The following is a 21,063-nucleotide window of genomic DNA, read 5'->3' as shown; positions in this document are numbered from 1 at the left end:
TCAAATCCCAGAGTGAGCAAGCCTCTAAGGAGTTCTAAGGTTTGGATAGGTTCTAGCACCAGGTGGCATGTCCCTCTCTTAGGACAGAGACAACAGAGACCTTGCCCAAGGTCACACAGCTAGCCCATCTTGCCTGCAACAGGTGCTGCCCTAAGTACCAGAGCAGAGGACAGCACCGGCTCAGGCGAAGCCCATTGCTCACCTGAGACCTTCTAACTACAGAAGCCTCTGACTAAACTCCCTGGAACATGCAATGCTTTTCTTGGTCTATAACTGGGAACCTAGGCTGGACTGTAAGGCTCTGGGCTGTCCTTATGATCACATGACCTCACACACACACAGCCAGCTGCTCCTACAAACAGAGAGAAAGCTACGAACTCTATGTAGTAGAACGTCGAGAAAAATCATGCAATATTAGACGCAGGAAGGTCTAGGGAGATGGTTCAGTGGGTACCTGTGCTTGCTACCAGCATGAGGACCGAAGTGAGTTCCCAGAATCTATCAAAACAAGCAGGTTTACCCATAACCCAAGTGTGTGGGGGCGGGGTGCCAGGAGTCCAGATGGATTGCTGGGACTTGCTTGTTCCAGATTCAGTGAGAGACTGTCTCAAAGGAATAAGGCTGAGAGTGATAGCACAGGACATCTGATGCTCTCCTCACCTACTCAGAGAGCACACCACACACATACGAGTGCGCGCACACACACCTCTCATTCATATGCATGAATACACAGTCATCCCTTAGGACAGGCCTGGAAAAGCCAGACAGTCAGAAAGCCTGGGACGAAAACTAAAACCAGAAGACCTCTTGATGACAAAACCTACTCTCATTATAGAACCTGCCCCCAGCTTTACATAGAGGGGCATGGAGGGGCTGGGAGAGGCTTCAGTGGATAAAGGCCGTATAGCATCAGTGTGCATTAGGATCCCCAAGTAAAGTAGCCTGCATCTGTAATCTCTGTGCTCCTATAGAGGTGGAAACAGGAGAATGCCCGCAGGCTAACTAGACTACATGGCAGAAGGAAAAACTGACTCCAACAAGTGTGCCTCCGACCTCTATAGGCATGTTGTGTCACTCCCAGGCCTGTGCACATATACACGCAGGAGGCCAAGCTGAGGTTGCCATCTGGCCCCCATGAACACATCTTGTACCCATGGAGCTGTACACACCACACACACACACACACACACACACACACTGTACACATCACACACACTGTACACAACACACACACACACACACTGTACACATCACACACACTGTACACACATACCCATGGAGCTGTACACACACCACACACACACACATACACACACACACACACACACACACTGTACACATCACACGCACTGTACACCACACACACACACACACTGTACACATCACACACTGTACACCACATACACACACACTGTACACATCACACACACTGTACACCACACACACACACACACTCACACGTGCGCATACACACATGCACATGCAGGCTCACACACACACAGTTAAGCAGAGTAGTGCTGGTTCAGTCATCGTCCTCTTCTTGCCTCTCCTTCTTTCTGGGAGAGGAGGGAAGGACAGCTGGCCTTCAGTCTTGGGTCAGCCTGTACATCTTTGGACAAATCATCACTACATTTCCCTTCCAGCCAACCAGAGCTCTGGAGATGCAAGTCCCTAGAGCCCACTGACCCTCACTCTGGCTCTCTGAGTTTCCGGCTCCTAGCCTGGCATTTGGACAGTGGGCTCCCCTGGGCCCACCCACAGCCCTCTCTTCAGGCCACAGAGGGCCAAAGGCAGCTCTCCCTGCCTGTGGGTGATTTACAGCCTCCTCAGCCACCCATCCCAAGGCCACAGGCTGAACAGATATTTTCCATCACTACAGCTGAATTCAGACATTCCAGAGAGCCCTGCTTCCTCTCTCCTGAGCTTATAGGCAGGCTAGGGGCTCAGGCACAACATCTGTGCCTAGGCCCCAGCTCTGTCACAGGGAAGGGAGAGACAAAGCCCAGGGTCTTGCAGCCAGGCCTGAGGCCCAGTTAGGGGGAGTAAGCCAGGCCTCCCAGCCAGCGCCATTCACACTAAGCCCTTCCCACTTCCGCTTTCCCCTTTCTCCCCATGACATCTTGAACCAGTGCCTTCGCTGGCAAGCCCAAGCACTCTGGGGTTTTGTAGTTCTGATGAGGCTCCCACGCTCAGCTGTGCACACAGCCCTTGGACAAGCTGCTGAGGTTGTCTACGGTACTCAGGGCAAAACACAAAGCTCCAGCCCACACATGTTCTCTGAGGCCTCTGCTTCAGGGACGGAGGTAAGGTATCCCTGGCCCTCCCAGCTGTAAACTCCTCACATCCTCCACAGACACGCTCAGGGGTGAGGATCACAGGACCGTGGAATACTTTCCACTGTTTAAAATTGGAACAGCCCTCCTCGTGAGAAAAAATGCAAATTAAATGTCCCACTACTGGCCAAGATGGAATAACAGGGACCAGATTTAGGCTCCTACCCGAAACCACCAAAAAACTAGACAAAACATTTAAAGCATGCCAGGCAGTGAAGGGAGGTGAGCCTACGAGGCCCAGCTTACTGTCTGGAGAGAGTTTCCAGTTCCAGTGCAGGCCAAGCACATCCATAGATCCCTGGGTGGAGGAGACAATGTTAAGCACCTGAAGAGTCCAAAGAGGGGCAGAGTTTGCATGACAACTTCAGAGAGGGGAGATTCGAACTGGTGACAGTGACATCAAACGAGAGATGTGAGGGTCCTGAGACCCTGTAGAATATACTCAGCTAGGTTCTATTCTTCCCAGAGTACCGAGAAGAAAGCAGTCAGAAGGCTGCAAGAGAGCTTACATATAAAGCCGGGTGCTCGGACTCACCAGCCAGGCCTCAGAAAGGACAGAGTGTTGGCTGCAGAGCTCAGAAGACTCAATACCTGTAAGCTGCCCCCACCCCCATCCCATCCAACAAAACTTCCAAGATTAAACTTTTGAGATGGAGGTACAGCTAGGAGGTAAAGGGCTTGCCTCGCACCCGGGAAGCCCTGGATTCAATCCTCAGCACCACATAAATCAGGCATAGTGACTCACTCTTGTCATCCCGGCACTGGGCAGGGATCACATGTTAAAGGTTATCCTCAGCTACACAGCTAAGTTCAAGATCAGCCTGGGCTACAAGAGACCCTGTTCTCCCCCTACCCCCACAAAAAAGATTGACTTCTCCCCCCAGCAAATTAACCACATCTCAGAGAAAATATAAGAAAATTTTCAGGAAAACAAAAACATTAACCAATTAACCGCAGAAAATTACAGTACCAAGAATCTACCAAGATTCCCAGGCATGTGCTCTCCACCATAAGAAGTCAAGAAAATGTAATCTATACCGAATAAAGAAATATGTAAACCATCCCTGAGCCAGAGAAGACACAGCTGTTAACATGAGCTGACAAGAACACGAAGCTGTTCTAGCTGTAAACCACATGTTTCAGAACTTAAGAGGCAACTCAGGAGACATGAAAAGACCCTTCAAACTTTCAGAGCTAGACCGGGTATGACTGGTGCTGGATTTGAACACTTGGGGATGACAAGGGCCTCTGCCCATCTACTTCGAAAGAGAAAAAAATGAATTAGAAATGAAAAGTGTAAGAACTGTGGAGCAATCTCCAACACGCATGTAACTGAGTCCCCAGCAATCTCCAACATGCATGTAACTGAGTCCCCAGCAATCTCCAACACGCATGTAACTGAGTCCCTAACAAACTCCAACACTGGTGTAACTGAGTCCCCAGCACAGCAGGAGGGTAGAAGGAAGAAATACTAGGGAGAATAATTGCCATTTTGTACACACACACCCCAAATTGGTTTAAAAACTAAAAACACGGAAAATCTTCAAAGCAGCCAGGGTCTGGAGAGATGGCTCAGCAGGTAAAGGCACTTGTCAGTGAGGCGGATATCCTGACTTTGATCACAGAGACACACATGGCAGAAGAGAACTGACCTCCCTGAGTTGTCCTCTGACCTCCTCATGGCAAGCATGTACTCACATGCGTACACACAAAACAAACCAATGTAGTTTTTAAAAGGCAACTGGAGGGATGAACACTAAGGAGACAACGGAGGTAGCTCAACAGAGGGTACATCTGCTTACCATGCACGAGGCCCTGGGTCTCCAGCTAAAGGCCGTTGTCTGCTTCATATTGAGTTTGAGGCCAGCCTGGGCTGCATGAGACTTTGTGTGCTGACTAGTTTTATGTCACATTGACACAACCTAGAGTCGTTTTGGAAGAAAGAACCTTAGTTGAGAAAGTGTTACAAACAGACTGGCCTGTGGGCAAGTTCATTAGACATTTTCTTGTTTAGTGATTGATGTGGAAGGATCTAGCCCATTATGGGTGGAGACATCCCTAGGCTGGTGGTCCTGGCTTCCAAACCAGTCAACAGCACTCCTCCATGGCCTCTGCATCAGCTCCTGCCTCCAGGTTCCTGCTCTGAGTTCTTATCCTGACTTCCCTGGATGATGAACTACAAACTGTAAGGTGAACTAAACCTTTTCCTCCCCAAATTGCTTATAGTCACGGTGTTTTATCACAGCAACAGAAGTCCTAAGACACCTTGTCTCAAGAGCAGGAAGGGAGGAGAAAAGAAAATAAGTCAGGGAATGAAGAAATCCTCCCTGCCAAAGTTTGACCCTCTCCTGAACAAAAAGAAGCCACACAACGTTCTGATGCAGGTGCAGGTGTGGTAAGGTTGCCACTCACTGCCAAGATAACTTCTAGCAGAAACTGAGCTCCAAGGTCCCAGGAAGGCGGGAAGTATGGTGTATACCAGCAGCACAAGCACTTGAGAGTGAGGATTGTGCTTAACTGTAGCTTAAGTGAACCACTAGTGTGATACAACTGCCAGATGCCCCAGGCCTACTCAGGCTGTCTTTAAATAATAATCACCAAGATTTACAAGTTGACTATGCACCGGGCACTCGACGCATATTAACTCTTTCATACCCCTATGAGATGGAGACAGTCATCCCTGTTTGTTCATTTTGTTTGAGAAAGGCTAAGACATGCTCTCATGTAGCCCAAGCTGACCTCAAACTTCTATATAGCTGAGAAAAAATTCTAAACTTTAAAATAAAAAACAATGATACTAATGGGCCAGGCACAATGGCACGTGCCTTTAGTCCCAGCACCAGGGACACAGATGCAAGTGGATCTCTTGGAGTTTGAGGCCAGCCTGGTCTACATATCAAGTTTCAGGCAGCCAGAACTAAATAATAAAGAGACTCTGTCTCACCATCAACAAAAAGCTTCCTTTGTGTGGGGAGGGGGCATGTGAGGTATATGAGTATGGGGTGTGTACACATGGCCATGCCCAGCTTTTAGGGTGGTGGGGATTTGAACTCAGGTCCTCATACTTGCAAGTGATCTCCCCATCTTGATCTCAAACTTCTGATCCTCCTGCCACTGCCTCCAAGTGTGGGGGGTTACAGGTGTGCACCACTTCCACTGGCTTATGTGGAGGTAGGGACTGAACCTAGGGTTTTCTGCATGATAAGCAAGCATTCTACCACCTAAGCGACAACCCCAGCCCTCAAGGTACCCTCATTTTGTTTTATAATTTGTCTCCAGTGCACACTCTGAGCCACCACACACAACCACAGTGGCATGTCCCAGCTGAAGCACCCAGTCCTATCTGGATAATCCCTTTTGGTGAAGTCACTGGACAAGAGAACACACATAGACTTGACCATGTGGTAGCCTAGCCTATGGGGGAGGGGCAGGATAAGCTCAAAGGAAATGCTTATAGCCTCTCTTTAGAGGGCCAGTGACCACAGCAGGGACAAGTGGGTGGGCTTCCTCTTGGAGCAAGCAGTAAAGGAACTAGACCAACCGTGACCACAGAACCACATTTTGGATTGCTGGAATTTTTCGGCCCAGATCAAGATGTGCCCTTCTACAAGTTTCATGCCTCCACTCTCTTGTCCTCCAGCCCTACCTCTTCCCCAGAAGAATATGGCAGAGCTGAACCCCAGAGCAGGAGGGAGTTATGCACTGACATTTTGGAACTTGACCGAAGCCAGCAACACCACAAAGACCCAGTGGCATGTGTAAAGACCACACAGGCTCACAACCAGGCACCATCAGGCATGCCACACGCAGCCTAGGTCCAGCCAGATCTCCAAAGCAGCTTCCATCCAGGAAGTGCTTAGCATCCGAGGCGTGACACCTTCCATCAGGTAATCGAGGTCAAGGTAAAATGAGAATCAATGAGAACAACCCTTTCTAATCACAGAGAAATGTAAATTCCAGGTATTGGATGTGACAGCTTACAGGGTGACAGAGATGGGCTGGTGAGGAGGCACAACAGGTAAAGGTGCTGGCACCAAGCCTGATGATCTGAGTTAGATTCCCAGAAACCCCCTGGAGACAGGAGAGCACCAACTTCTGAAAGCTGTCCCCTCACCTTCATGTTTCATGGCATAGGTGTTCCTACACACAGATATACAACAAAATAAATACATGTGGCAGAGAGACAGAGACAGAGACAGAGAGAGACAGAGAGAGAGAGAGAGAGAGAGAGAGACAGAGAGAGACAGAGAGAGACAGAGAGAGACAGAGAGACAGAGAGCGCGCAGAAATGAATTGCTCTATGAAACAAACCACAAGAGAATCAAAGAGGGACAGTGGCCTACCTGGGCTCCAGTAGGTAGTAGCTAAAGTGCAAACCCAGTCTCCAACTCTGGTTACTTCTGCCCATCACAAAGGAATCCAAACAGCTGCCTTCCATCCAATACCAATTACGTGTGGGACCCAACAAACTGTAGCACATGCGAGATGACGTAAAAATACAACACTAAACATCAGTCATTAGTCATAGCTGCTCGATCTTCCAGATCAAGAAAGCCAAGTTGGATTCTGTCTGGTTGGCTTGGATTCCTTAAGACAGACCTCAAAGAAAAATGTATAACCATTTCCCTCATCAAAAAATACTCTCCTTCATATGCACACATTCGCACACACACATCCCCAAACTCACTTATCAAACACTAAGTACAAAAATACAGATGATAAAAGACAATATTAATGAGTGCTATTAAGTAAGAGTACCTCAGTGAGGCTGGAAAGCCAAGTGCTAAAACAGGAAGGACTCCACAGAAGAAGTGATGTTTGCATCCTCAGTGGGAGAAAGAGGGCACACTGAACATCAACACAAAAGGTCTAGACTCCCTATCATCAAAAGTGGATAACTAAAGAACGGAGGCAGAATGAAAGGATAGGTAAATAAGCATCAGATGGATAATGGAAAGGATGATGGGTGGATGACAGAAGGCCGGATGGAGAATGGAATGATGGATGGATGGATGGATGGATGGATGGATGGATGGATGGATGGATGGGTAGATGGGTAGGAGGATGGATGGATGGGTAGATGAATGGATGGATATGTAGGTAGATGGATAGGTGGAAGTGTGGATGGATGGATGAGTGGGTAGATGGGTGGATGGGTGGGTGAATGGGTGGGTGGGTGGATGGATGGGTGGGTGGATGGGTGGGTGGATGGATGGGTGGGTGGATGGGTGGGTGGATGGATGGGTGGGTGGATGGATGGGTGGGTGGATGGGTGGGTGGATGGGTGGGTGGATGGATGGGTGGGTAGATAGATGGGTAGATGGATGCGTGGGTGGATGGGTAGAAGGGCAGATGAATGAGCAAAGGATGGATACAGAAAGGATGAGTGGAAGACAAGCATGTGGAAGGAGAAACATGGGGGAGGAGTGGATGATGGAGGGAGAATAAAAGGACAGATGGGTGGACAGTGGACACATGCAAGAATACATAAAGGTTGAGTTGAGGTGGACGATGGAAGGATGAGTGGGTGGGAGGAGCAGAGGATGACTGCCGGGATGGACAGATGAACGGATGATGTGCATGTGACTACCACTGCCCTTAAATCACTAAAGCCATTCTGAAGAACCAATTTCACCCCATACTCACCAGCTATTCCCTCCAACAGATTATCACAAGAGGAGCTTTCCCCAGGAAGGAGGTAGCTCCTCCCCACCTCCCCCAGCCCCACCTACACACAGGATTTGGCATACACATTTGCTAGGAATTTTCTCTCTTCTACAGGTGTATGGGACCTACTTAGAAGAAAATGGGGAAAGCAGAGCATGTCAAGACTGGGATTGTTAGCACAGTTGGCAATGTGCTTCCCCAGCACACACAAAAGCCTGGGCTTGAACCCCAGCACCACATCAACCTGGAAGGGCAGTGCACCCTTGGAGTCACAGCACTCTGAAGATGTAGGCCAGCCTGGGCTACAGGAGATGCTGCCTCTAAATAAATAAATCAAAACCACCACCCCAAACTCTATCAGCCTAAACTCAAGGTAGAAGAATAAAAAGGTCATGGGGAGGTTAATCTAAGTGTGTCACTATCAAGCCAGATGTGCTGGCACATGCCTTTCAAACCAGCACTCAGGAGGCAGAAGCAGGTAGATCTAAGTGAGTTTGAGGCCACCCTGGTCTACAGGGTGAATTCCAGGACAGCCAGGGCTTCACAGAGAAACCTGTTTCAAATGAAAAACAATTGTCGTGCATGAATCCTGCCAGGGATCTAGTCTTGGAGATCTGTAGGACATCACCTAAGTATCACATGTATGTACACATCTGCAATGCCATGTGCATCACAAGCTACAGATTCCCACACACACACAAGCCCCAGAGGCTATTTCCTGCTCGGCTTCTGTCCCTGAGAGTTGTTCTGCCCAGGCTATCCGTGCTCTCTTCCACTCTGCTGGACTGCCCCAGGTTGGTGCTCTGAGGAAGGAAGCCTTCCCCGACTGCTCAGCACTGATATTGAATTAGGTAAAGGAACAATTGCCAGCCACGCACAACGGCATATACACATCAACCCTGCACATGGACAGCAGAGGCAAGAGAGTCTCTACAAGCTCAAGGTCAATCTGATCTATATACTGGGTTCAGGGCAGCCAGGGCTACCCAGCGAGATGGTAAAAACACAAACAAACAAACACCAAAAAGATAAGGCTTCGGGTAAGATGGTTCAGTGGGTAAAGATGCTTGTCCACTACCCTGACTGACTTGAATTTCATCCTAGGAACTGACATGGTATGAAGGGAGAACCAGCTCCTGTAAGCTGTCCTCTGATCTCAACATCACTCCAAGGCATGAGTACATACACACACTATGCACGTATTCATCCATACAACCATATATCTATCCATCCATCCATCCATCCATCCATCCATCCATCCATCCATAGTAGTAATAAAATTTAAAAATAATTTTTTTCCGATAAAAGGAGACTCTGACAAAGACCCAAACTGCTGACCCAGGACCCGCTTTCCCTGCCTAAGAGCTCCCAGGGCCCACCCATCCCAAATCTGCTATGTTCTAGGGAACTTGCCAGCCCCCAGCCAGGAAAACAACCCTATTCAGCTTCCCTGGAACTCCCTACTGAGCAAGGTCTCCATGCAGTCACCTTTCACAGTGACCCTCGCTAACTCTAGCTTTCTCACCTTAGCTCAGCTCCCCTGCTAGACGGGAATTTCAGCTTCTAGATGCTAAACAAGGCTAGCAAGGAATGCCTATGGTGCTGAAGTTTAATCAGCACCAGGCACCTAACAGATGTTCTGGTAAGTATCAGCTGATTGACTGATGGATTACACAGGGAACTCCTTTTGATGGCATGGGCCAAACCATTTCAAACACAGGACACAGAAAAGACACGGCTTACAGGTGAGGACGGAGTATGTAAAAAGCTGTATCTGCTGTCACACTCCACACTAGGGACCCCTAGATACCTACCTCTCAGCAGCATCTTGGATGTCAGTCAGCAGGGACACCCACGGCAGGTTCCCCATTAGTGGCACTTTGACATTGGGACATTTAGAATGGATAGCCACTTGTCATGGTCTCTACCCACTCAATAGTATCAACCTTGCCAGCTGGGCCAAAATGCCTCCTGAGACATGTCCAGCCTTCTGACTGTTTGCTTTGAGTGGACCATTCGGGCCTTGCCTCGGATCTTTAATTCACATCAAATATATCAGTGGAGAAGATACAGGATAAATGGGTGAAGGGAGAGTAGATGGACAGAGACATATGTATACAAACCTCTGCCCTTTTTGCTGTTGTTTTAAGGCAGGGTCTCATGTAGCCCAGGCTGGCTTCAAATTCCCTTTGGAGAAAAGGATGACCTTAAATTCTTGTTCCTCCTGCCTCCATCTCTCTGTCTCCCTTACAAATATACCCTTGGGGGAGTCTAAGTGGAGCATAACCCATCCATAAATGTGGTCAGGTGAGAATCCAGCTCTCAGACTCTGGACTCTCCCGATGGCCGCTCTCTGACCTGTACGTCACAAATTCAGCCTATCAAACAAATAATTTCTTCTTGGGTTGAGGAGGTAACTCTGGCAATAAAGCACTCACTTTATAAGTATGAGGATCTGAATTCCATCTCCAGATCCCACGTAAATATCTGGGTGTGGAGAAAGCTAGACAGCTCATTAGGAAAGGCCTTGTGGCCAAGCTTGCCAAACTGAGCTTGATTCCTGTGACACCCCCCACCCCCGATGGTGGAAGGAGAGAACCTACTTCCACAAGTTGCCCTCTGACCTCCACATCCTTACAGTGGCATTTATGGCACCCCACCCCGACATACACAAAACAAATAGATAAATGTAATTAAAATAAAACTTAAAGCAAGGTATGGTGGTACCCAGTGCTGAGGAAAAGAGGCAGGTGGGTCCTTGGGATTTGCTGGCCAGCCAGTCTAGCATACTTGAAGAGCTATAGGCCAGTGAGGGAGCTCATCTCAAAAAGAAAATTGGACAGTATCTGAGAGAAGCAGCTGAGACTAACCTCAGGGACACACATCTGCATGCACATAGCCTGATGGTATGTATCAGAGCACTAAAGGCTACCTCACATGGGCAGACCCTCAGGTATTTAAAAGCCTGTGATGGTCAGTCTTTAGCTGTCAGTTTGACACACATATAATCACTTAGAGAGAAAGTCTTAATTGAGGAATTGTGTAGATTAAGGTGGCCTGTGGGCATGTCTGTTAGGGATTGTTTTGATTGTGACTTGATGTAAGAGGATGAAGTCCACTGTGGGTGGCACCATTCCTTAGATAAGACCTCTTTAACTGGGTAAGAGATGAGTAAACAAGCACTTTCCATGCATTTATTTCTCTCAGCTTCTGACAGTAATGTCACATGACAAACTGTTTCATGTTCCCTGCTCCTTGACCTCCCCACAGTAATGAGTTGGAATCAAAATTATAAACCAAAGTAGATAGACCTTTTTTCCTGAGTCAACTTTCATCAGAACATTTGCAGCAATGGAAATGAAGTTATGAGAATGCCCTGTATCAGGACTACAGTGCCTGATAAGGCCATCATTCTAAGGATCCTTACCCCAGGATGGACTATGCTGAGTACCAGACTGATCTTCCAGTCTTGTCTTTATCCCTCGATCTCTAGAGATCATTTCTCTGTGCTATTTTGGTCCAAAAACAACTTAATTCTCACTTAATCTGCTTGACCATTACACCCAGTCCAGCAACAGTGGACAAAGCAGGTGAAAGTCTTCCAGTGTGCTGATAACGGAGTCCTGGACTGACCTGAACCTAAGGGCCATCGTAATCTTAAATAAATAATTGAGTGAATGACAATAACCAGGAATAAAGCCCTAGTTGGTAGAATACTAAGTATACCCAAAGCCCTGGGTTCCTTCTCTGGCACTGCATAAATCAGGCAAGGCAGCACACACCTATAATTCTCAGCACTCGGAAGGTAATGCTGGGGCATCAGACAAGTTCTAGGTTATCTTAGCTACGTATTTAGTTTGAGGACAGCCTGAGATAGATGAGACCCTGTCTTAAAACAAAAAGTTTGATCTCCCATCATCCACCCTGATAAAGGCACCCGATGTGGCAAACTATTCATGCAGTGGATTCTCCCTGGGGCCTGAGAAGCTACATATTTAATGGGCTTCCCACCTGAACCTTACCTGAGTGGCCCAGGAGCCCTACTTGGAGACAATCTATGAAGGTCAGCTCTGCTGCTAATCACTCATTTTGTGAGAGGTGTGTGTGTGTGTGTGTGTGTGTGTGTGTGTGTGTGTGTGTGTTGTAGGTACAACAAGCTCACGTAAGTATACATTGCACATGTATCTGGAAGGCCAGATCTCAATGGCAAGTGACTTCCTCGATGTATTATTATTGTTATTATTATTATTGTTATTATTATTATTGCTGTGTGTGTGTGTGTGAGTGTGTGTGTGTGTGTGTATGTGTACTAAGTATGTGCATGTGGGCAGGAATGCAGAAGTCAGAGGACAGCTTTCAGGAGTCAGTCCCTCTTCCACCACTCGGGTTGCCTGGATCAAACTCAGATCATCAGGAGTGGCAGCAGGCACTTTTACCCACTGAGCCATCACTTCCACCTTATTTTTTGAAACAAGGTGCTCATCAACTTGGCAAGTCTGACTGACCAAAAAGCTCCAAGGCTCTGCCTTCCCAGAGCTGAGATCACAGACACACATTGTCAAACCTGGCTTTTATGTGGGTACTGGGGTTTCAAGCTCAAGTTCTCCTGTTGCAACTGAGCCATGTCCCCAGCTCCACTTCTATCTCTTGTATATCTTAAGACCAGAAAACAATCCAGTTCACAGAGACCTGGCACTTACAGCTTTACTGATAGAAACGGATTTCCGCGTAAATACACAGATCACACATCTGTCTTCCCATGTGCCAGTACAAACAGCCTGCGAACAGACTCTACTGCGAGTATAACCTACTCTATTATGTCTATTACACACTTCATCTTCTCTAGACAAACATCCACCTCACTTCCTCCCTCCCCTCCACTCCTGATCTGCATACCGAAGAGACCTTGGCGGACCTGCCAACCTCCTCTCTCCCAGCATAAACAAGGTATGGCATGCATACCTTGCCCTCGAACCCCATCAGAGCTGTCCCCTCTCCTTGATCTCTCGAAGACAAGGAGGGACAGCCCTAAATATTCTGTCGCTGCCTGGACACACACCATGCATCACAAAACCACAGCCCAGGGCTGTCTGTGGAGGTGTCTGAGTGATGGGCCTTCAACCCGTCATTGAGTGTTTGCGACCTCAATTTTTTTTTTTTTGAAAAGTCAAAATGCTGCCTTCATCTTTAAAGATTCGTGACATATTTATGTCTCAGCCCTTCCTAAACTGCCTTCAGCTTTCAGGGGAGTGTGAAAGGGCCATCACTGACCAAGTGGCCATCAGGGTACCCATGACCACTCTACCCTTTTGGCCAGTCACTATGTCTTGGTGCAGCAGTTCTCAACCTGTGGGTCTTGACCCCTTTGAGGGTCAATAGTCCCTTTCCCCACGGGGTGTCACATATCAGATATCCTGCATATCAGATGTTTATAATCCATAACAATAACAAAATTACTTAAGAAGTAGTAATGAAAATAATCTTATGATTGGGGGTTGAGGAACTTTATCAAAAGGTTATAGCATTAGGAAGGTTGAGAACACTGAATTTTTTTAAAAGATTTATTTATTTATTTATTTATTTTATGTATGTGAGTACAATGTCACTTTTCAGACACACCAGAAGAGGGCATCAGATCTTATTATAGATGGTTGTGAGCCACCATGTTGTTGCTGGGAATTGAACTCAGGACCTCTGGAAGAGCAGTCAGTAACCGCTGAGCCATCTCTTCAGCCCCAAGAACACTGAATTCTGAAGCTGCCTAGCATGAGAGATCAATGAGAGGAAAGCAGAGGCAAATCCCTTGCCAAAGACCCCAGAGGTTCCTAGACATTGGTTACCCCCCCACCACCCCCTCTCTCCCTCTGATCCTGGATCCTGAATCTATTACCCAAGACATGTTGGCTACTGGGGAGAACAGGCTACAGCCGCCAACACCTTCCCCCTTCATGATATGATGGTTAACACCGATTTTCCCCAAGATTTAAAATCACCCTAGAGACAAGCCTCTGGACATGTCACTGAGGTATTTTCTAGATTAGGGTAACTGAGGTAGGAAAGCCCATCCTAAACATGGGTGATATCACTTCCATGGGGTGGTGTTCTAGAGTGAAGAGAAACATCACAAGCTAAGTACTAGGACACACTGCTCTCCGCTTCCCACATGTGGGTGCCACGTGCCGAGTTACCACACACTGCCGGTCACCATAACTTCTCTGCCTTGATGGACTGTGGACCAAACAGACCCTCCTTCCTTCAGTTGCTTGTACTTGGGTGGAAGCAATGAGGAAAGGCACATGTCCACAGTCACCAAGCAGGAGTGCAGCTTGGTCTCCTACTCTTCCTGCAAGTAACACCAACAGTCGGACCTGATCTCTCTACCAAGTCCATCCCCCTATCACTTTTATCTCTGCCTCTGCTTGTCCCCAAGGGAAATGTCCTGTGTAAGGAAAGAAATTCCATGAAGTGCCAGGGTGGTCCGCAGGCCCAGGTTTCCACACCATGGCCACCTCAGAATCGAGTACTTAACGATCAGCTCTTCAGCTTGAAGTGAGAGTCCCACAGAGGCATCAGAACCCACTGCACAGCCCTGCACCATCTGCCCAGATTCTCCATAGCCACACTCTTGGTCCCCACACTTCAAATTACACCAGTGTGTTTCTGTGTCTTCCCCCAGACCACATCAGGTCTATCCCTCGCTCCTTCGGTCATTAATTGGTCAAGTACAGATTTAAAAAAAAAAAAGTAACAAATTAAGTCCCTCTTTCCAGTCCTCCATCTCTGCCTACACTGCAAACACTTGCATACTAATCTCCCCATCTTTGGTTTAAAATATAGACTTTTTTTTTTAAACTCTCAACATAATGAATAAGCCTAAATATTAGAAATTGAAATTATTAAGTAAATCATTCCACCTGCAAAGGTTCGATTTGCATACCATTAATTCATGATGCCGTCTAAAACAAACTCATCACATTCTGTATATTAGAAGCTGATTTATGTAAGACTTGAAAAAAAAATCCGAGCTCAAATTTATGCTGACATGATGTACACGCTCAATGGAGAAAGATTTTTCTTTCCTGCTTTCTACCATTTTTTGGGGTGTGTGTGTGTGTGTGTGTGTGTGTGTGTAAATCATCCAAGCAACTGCAATCTAGCATGAAGGGAAAGGATCTGAGGAATGGACTGGCATGTAGTAAGATGAATAATGCAACTGCCTCCTGTGTGTGTGTGGCGGGCTCGAGGCGGGCTTAGCCTCGGATACACACACACACACACACACACTCTCCAGTTATTAATGTCAAGTATGCCAAAGATACGCTGGAAAATCATTACCATTCATCGCCACTAACCGCCATTAAACTTCAATCAATTCAACTTAGCACAAGTGTACTTGAGCGGCCCTTACAGTTTCTTATAAATGAGGCTCCAAAGTCGGCCTGACTTATTTCATTGTCCAAGGCACAAAGAGAGGGCGCTAAGCAGGGGCTGAAAGGGGCCTATGAGGGGCCCCGAACGATGTTCTTTTAAACATTCTGTCCTAAGTGTTCAAAGATCTTTTTCTGCAAGCCGAGAGGTCAGGACGCATGGGCATGGTCCCGAGAAGCACCAGTTCGTTTCCGGCTTTGGGGCCTTGCGAGCTCTGCAGACATCTTAAGAAAATTTTCAAACACCACTGAAAGTTTAGCAACCGGATCTCTCTCTCTCCTCTCCCTCTCTCCCTAATCAAAGGCTCTGGTTCTCTAAGCATGAGCATCTGCAGGAGGCATGAGGAAGGAGACCCAGGGACAGGGAGATTGGGGACACGGTGTCCGCCCCGGGCTCAGGTGAGCACTGTATCCCAGGCGGATACACGACTTGGCCCTCTGGCCTTCTTCCTACTCGGCCACGAGTAGGGCCACGAGCAGGGTCCCTGGCGGCTCCCGCCACCATCCGCAACAATGTAGCCATTGTTCGCGCGCGCGGAGCGGGCAGGCGCGCAGGTGGGAGGCCGCGGGCGCTCGGGCACGGAATGTTCCCCGGACGGGGCGCGCTCGGCGCCGCCCGGACACGCGGCCTGCGCAGTCCCACCGGGACTGTGGAGCCTCGGAGGGGAGGGGCGGGCTGGGGTGGGGGCAGACGGGCGGGGGTGGAGCGGAGGAGGGAGAGACAAAGAGGAGCAGGAGAGGAAAGGAGGGATGAAGAGGGTACAGGAAGGGAGGGACAGAGGAGGAGAAGAAAGTGAAGACAGGAAGAAGAAAAGCAACGATGGGGAAAAGAAAGGAGAGGAAGTTGAGAAGGAAGGGGAGAAAAGAACAGAAGAGATTGAAGGGAGGGAGGGGAGAAAAACAGGAAAGAAAGACTAAGTGAGACACAACAGCAGTCCAGAGGTATGAGAGCCGAGTAAGACGAGGAAAGAGCAAGAGTTCACCCGTATACAGAAAAAGGACTCCAAGCCCCGCCAAGTCAGCAGCCTTAATCACACCCGGGGCTTTGCCTAATTACAGGGTGAAAGCCTGGTCTAGAGGTAGGGAGATACTTAACTGTGTCCCAGGGAAAGCTGAGGGCAGGGACAGGCTGTGAGTGAGGCTGCCTCTCCTCCACCCATGCCAACCCCTCAGAGCCTGGATCCTGGAGGAAAAGGCTAGGGGCTGCAGCAAGACTGGCCACCAGCCTCTGGGAGCTGTGTTTTACGTTCCCTTGGGTGGGAATCCAGTTTGTAATGGGGCCACCCTCTGGCCTTCCTGAGTTCCCTCACTGGAGGACTGGGACCCCCTGCACCCAAAGAGGTGATTCAATCCTAGTCTCCTGCTAATGAATTAAAAGTTCTCTTTATTTCATTTGCTGGTTTTGAGTTCATTAAATTTTCCACAGATCCGCAGAGACGAAAGCAGTCAATAAATGCGGACAAAAGTGGCCGCATCAAAAAGGACAGAGAATTGGAAAAAAAGGAAAGATAAAAGTGATATCTGATCCCAGATCCGCAAGCAGCAAAGGAGCAGGAGCTGCTGGAAGAATCTCAATGGGCCATCACCCTTCTCAGCCTCCCTCCTGTTACTACCAACTCCTCATTCAAGACAATAGCCAAAGCACTAAAAGTGGTTTTCTTATGCTAATGTTGAAACCCAGCACTCAGTTAAAACACACTTTCCAGAAACCTGCCTTTTTCAAAAATACACATGTGAAACACACACCCCCCTCCCAAACCACATTAATTCGTTCTATTTAAACCCAAGTCAAAAAAAAAAAAAAAAAAAGAAGAAGAAGAAGAAAAAAATTAATGGGTACTGTCTGGTCACATCTTAAGAGAGTTAGTTATTTCCCAGCACATGTACGTTATGTAATAAGCCAGAAGGAAAACCTAAGTAGAAACATGACTTCTACAGTAGTTGGAAGAATTCAAGACAGTATGCCTCACCAAGAGAGAAGTCATCTCCCTGTGTTTTCCCAGGATTTAAAATTTGTATGTATTTTAAAAGTGATGCTTTTGTCACCCTCAAAAAAATCTAAAAACAATAACCAAGTCTTTTATATTTTCCAGAAGCCCTCAGGTTTGAAATGTGATTAGTACTGAATATGGTGGTGCAGTTACTTGAAAGACACAGAATCTTAGAGAAGTTGGCCTTCTTTACTCTAGGGTCCTATCTGTCAGAGGACAGCCAACGCTGCTGACCTCACTCCATACCTGCTATTAGCAAACAATTTCAGAATACTCATCCCCTGCCCCCTCCCCAAGTTCTTTTTAAAAGGAGAGAAAGCTGGGCACTAAGTATCTGGGTAGTCTGGCTGTCGACCCAACCACCGATTCTGCCCTCCTGATGTTCTAGAATCTGAGAACACAGTCTTTAGTTGACATTCTTCACATGTCCAGGCCTCTGATGCTTAGTGATGAAAAGAAGAAAAGACGGAGCTGCTTCCCTGGGGTTCCCTTTCAAAGGGCCCCAGCCCAGCAGCTGCAGCTGTCCACAGTGAGGTCCACCTGGCCTTGTGCCCTCCCCACCCCCATGTACCAGTTAACAGGCACTGTACAGGTAGACCTCCCACCCGAGACCCCCAGCCTAAAGATGCAGGGCAAGCAGCCCGACCTTGTTCCCTGCGGTTTGCACCAGCAAAGGCCAGCTGCACCCACAAGGTTTTAGGACTCTGTTTTTGAGCTTTTACAAGCCAGCTGGGAGTGAGGGGTCACAGCAGCATTCACACTGCATACAACAACCTCATGGTCTCATTTAAAGGGAATTGCTAGTGTCTGGGCACTGAAGTTTTCTGGGAGGGGAATGCTGAGGGAAGAAGGGTACTTAGTGTAGGCAAATATCCAATTTTGTCTGCCTGCTTGCAGACTGTCCCGGATTCACTAATCCAGCCCCAGGGGCTGCACTGTGTACAGGGCTCTTGTAGAAGTACAAAAACGAGTGAAGTATTTGTGTATTTTTCAGGCTACAATGCAAACAAGGCAGCTACAGGACACAGCCTTTGAGACCCCCACAGCAGCTAGGAAACGAGCTTGTGACCAGTAACCACACACACACACACACACACACTTACAATTAAGCAACTCAAAAGCACATCCTCTCTCATCGCTCAGTGCTCAATGTTCTCCCAAGCCTGCGAGGTCAGAGGAACATCTTGAACAAGTGAAGCATCATGGCTATCTCCATACACATACTTCAAGGTGGTCCTCCTTCCAGGCCTGGCTTGGATTTGGAAGGAGACCTTAGTGAATCCGAATTCTGTGCATATTCCCAATGTGAGTCCCTACCTAAGCACAGAAACAGATTTATCATTCCAGTCCCAACTAGTTCATGGATGAGTCCAACTCTGGATAGGAAGATGTTTGCTTCCCATCAGCCTCACTCCCAGACAAGACAAGGCAAGAGTGGATCTCCTATAGGATCCACTACTACACAGAACCTTCTCTATGTGACTCTAAGCCCCCTACAATCAGGAAACACCTCATGACATTTAGGAGCATCCTAAGTCTTCCTAAATATAATTAATGCTAAAATTCATCAGATGAGCTTTTCATACAGCAGGCAGCATCTGGAAGAGGCCATTTCCAACTCTTGGAACCTTCTAGAGAGAAGCAGCAAGTTGGAGAAAGTGAAAGCAAGATGTAGGGACTTTGGAAGTGAAGCCTTTAGCAGGAGGGGTCTGCATGGTTTAGATTAGACATTCTGGGATTAGTGCCCCAAGATAGAACAGAAGCTGAGAGAAGGCAAGAGCCTCAAAACACAAAGCAAGCAAGCATTCAGAATATTTCCTCCTACTTGGGGAGACCAATCCAGGTAGGAACACAATGTGTTCCCTCCCCCATTCCAGACCGACTGAGCTCTAGACGGGACTAGACCCCCAGACACACGGAAGCCTACTCAAAAAGGGAAACCGCAGCCAAGGTGAGGAAATGGGCGGGGAGGGGGCTCGAAGGAGAGGTGGCTAGAACAAACAGATAACATCAGGGAGACTTGTGACAAGCCCGCCCATTCCGCCAGCTATCCCCCCATGCTGTATATTTTGGATTTCACAGTTTATTTACTTTTCTTTTTTTGGCACCGAGCCCCCGGAGCATGCCAATACAGTATTTGTTTAAACACTATTTTATGCCGCTTGCGAGGGAAACGTTTACTTTCAAATTCTCCAACATCCCCCAGAGCCTCGTCTGCAAACAGCATATGAGCGTTTTACAACTGTTCCCTTTATCTGAAGCTGTAGGGATTAAACCTTCACACGCCCAGCGAGGGCGGAGGGGCTAGGGGCCCAGGACATTGTGCGGCCACCGGTCACCGAACAGCAAGATGAAGGGTGTCCCAACTGGGGAACAGAGAGGTACAGAAGCCATCCCCTCCCAGCCTCTGAAGGACGAGACTACCAAAAGAAATCTCTCCTACCCCTGCTCCAACTGGGATCAGCTCTGAGAACCACAGGACAGTTACACAAAACAGAAAGACTGGAAGGAGGGGCGCCCTGGGGGATCCCCACAAACTCCTTGCTGTCTCTGCGGCCAGGTCACTCTAGGTGAAGCGCAAGGGCTCCATCCTTAGCGTCCTCAAGCTCTAAAAGTCAGGTTTCCTAGGAAATGAGAGAAATTGCCGCCGGGCTGAAAAGAAGCCCAGTTGGGTGGACTTCCAGCTCCCGGCGCGGCGGGAGCCCTCTCGAACTCACTCAAGCACACGGTCCCTCCCCCAACCCCCAATCCCGGAGGAAAAAAAAACGCTCCCCTCTCTCTAAACCCTTAATAGGATTGGCGCCCAACTCTGTCCGCGCCGCTCCTCATCCATCACACACAGATCAAGTTGCAGTAGTGGATTTTTCAAATTCCTCAGCAAATATACTTGTTGAGAGATTGCTTGGGGGGGGGTGTTAAGTGGGGGCTAGGATGAAAGTGAGGAGTAAGGGGAACCGATTTCTCGGCGAAGGATTACGCGTCGATCCATTCGGGAAGTCAAAGGGATCTGAAGAGGGAAAGGTAAGGAAGCTAGAACCGAGGTCCAGAGACTGGCGGCGGGGGGAAGGGGCAACAGGGTTCAACGAGGGGGAAAGAAGGAGAGAGGAAGAAAGAAAAGATTGGGCTCCGAGACGCGGACTAGCAGAGGGGAGAAGTGGAGTTGCAAGTTTTCAAGTGGCCGGCGGCGGCTGCAGCACACCGCACAGTCCCACAGTCGCACTCCCAGCTGCCCATCTAAGGGAGCTTCGGCGCACCCAGCCCCCACGTTGCCCCCAAACAGTTGCAGGCTCCGAGCGGTGCCACCGGTCAAAGACCAGCCTACTAGAGCAATCCAAGAACAAGAAGCACTTCCCCTCAAGTGGAAGGCAGCGGTAATAAAATCGGACCCCGGCCACGAGTTCTTATCTCCAAGATCCTCCTTAAGCCCTGCCGCTGTGGGACCAGAGCAATAGTCAGAGTTGCCCTCTCTGGCTGCCCTCCTCACCCCCCTAAAATCAGTGTCACGATCTCGATTATGGTAACCCGCCGAGAGACACTCCGAAGACCGCACAGCATCTCAGCCGAAGCTAGCCAGGCTAGGAAGTGCTTCCCCACAAGAGTAAGAGGAGGAAGAGAGAGAGAGAGAGAGAGAGAGAGAGAGAGAGA

The 21,063-nt window shown here is 48.4% G+C and overlaps 1 protein-coding gene across 1 annotated transcript in view; it reads right to left on the bottom strand.

Moving 5' to 3' along the window:
* The window catches only part of Gli2 (GLI family zinc finger 2), a 216,380-nt gene that overhangs the window by 194,879 nt on the left and 438 nt on the right, over positions 1 to 21,063 (bottom strand). The window lies entirely within an intron of this gene.

The sequence above is a fragment of the Grammomys surdaster genome, unplaced genomic scaffold (assembly GCF_004785775.1).
Source record: "Grammomys surdaster isolate TR1022 unplaced genomic scaffold, NIH_TR_1.0 208, whole genome shotgun sequence".
Taxonomy (NCBI): domain Eukaryota; kingdom Metazoa; phylum Chordata; class Mammalia; order Rodentia; family Muridae; genus Grammomys; species Grammomys surdaster.
This window is presented reverse-complemented; position numbering and strand designations above follow the sequence as displayed.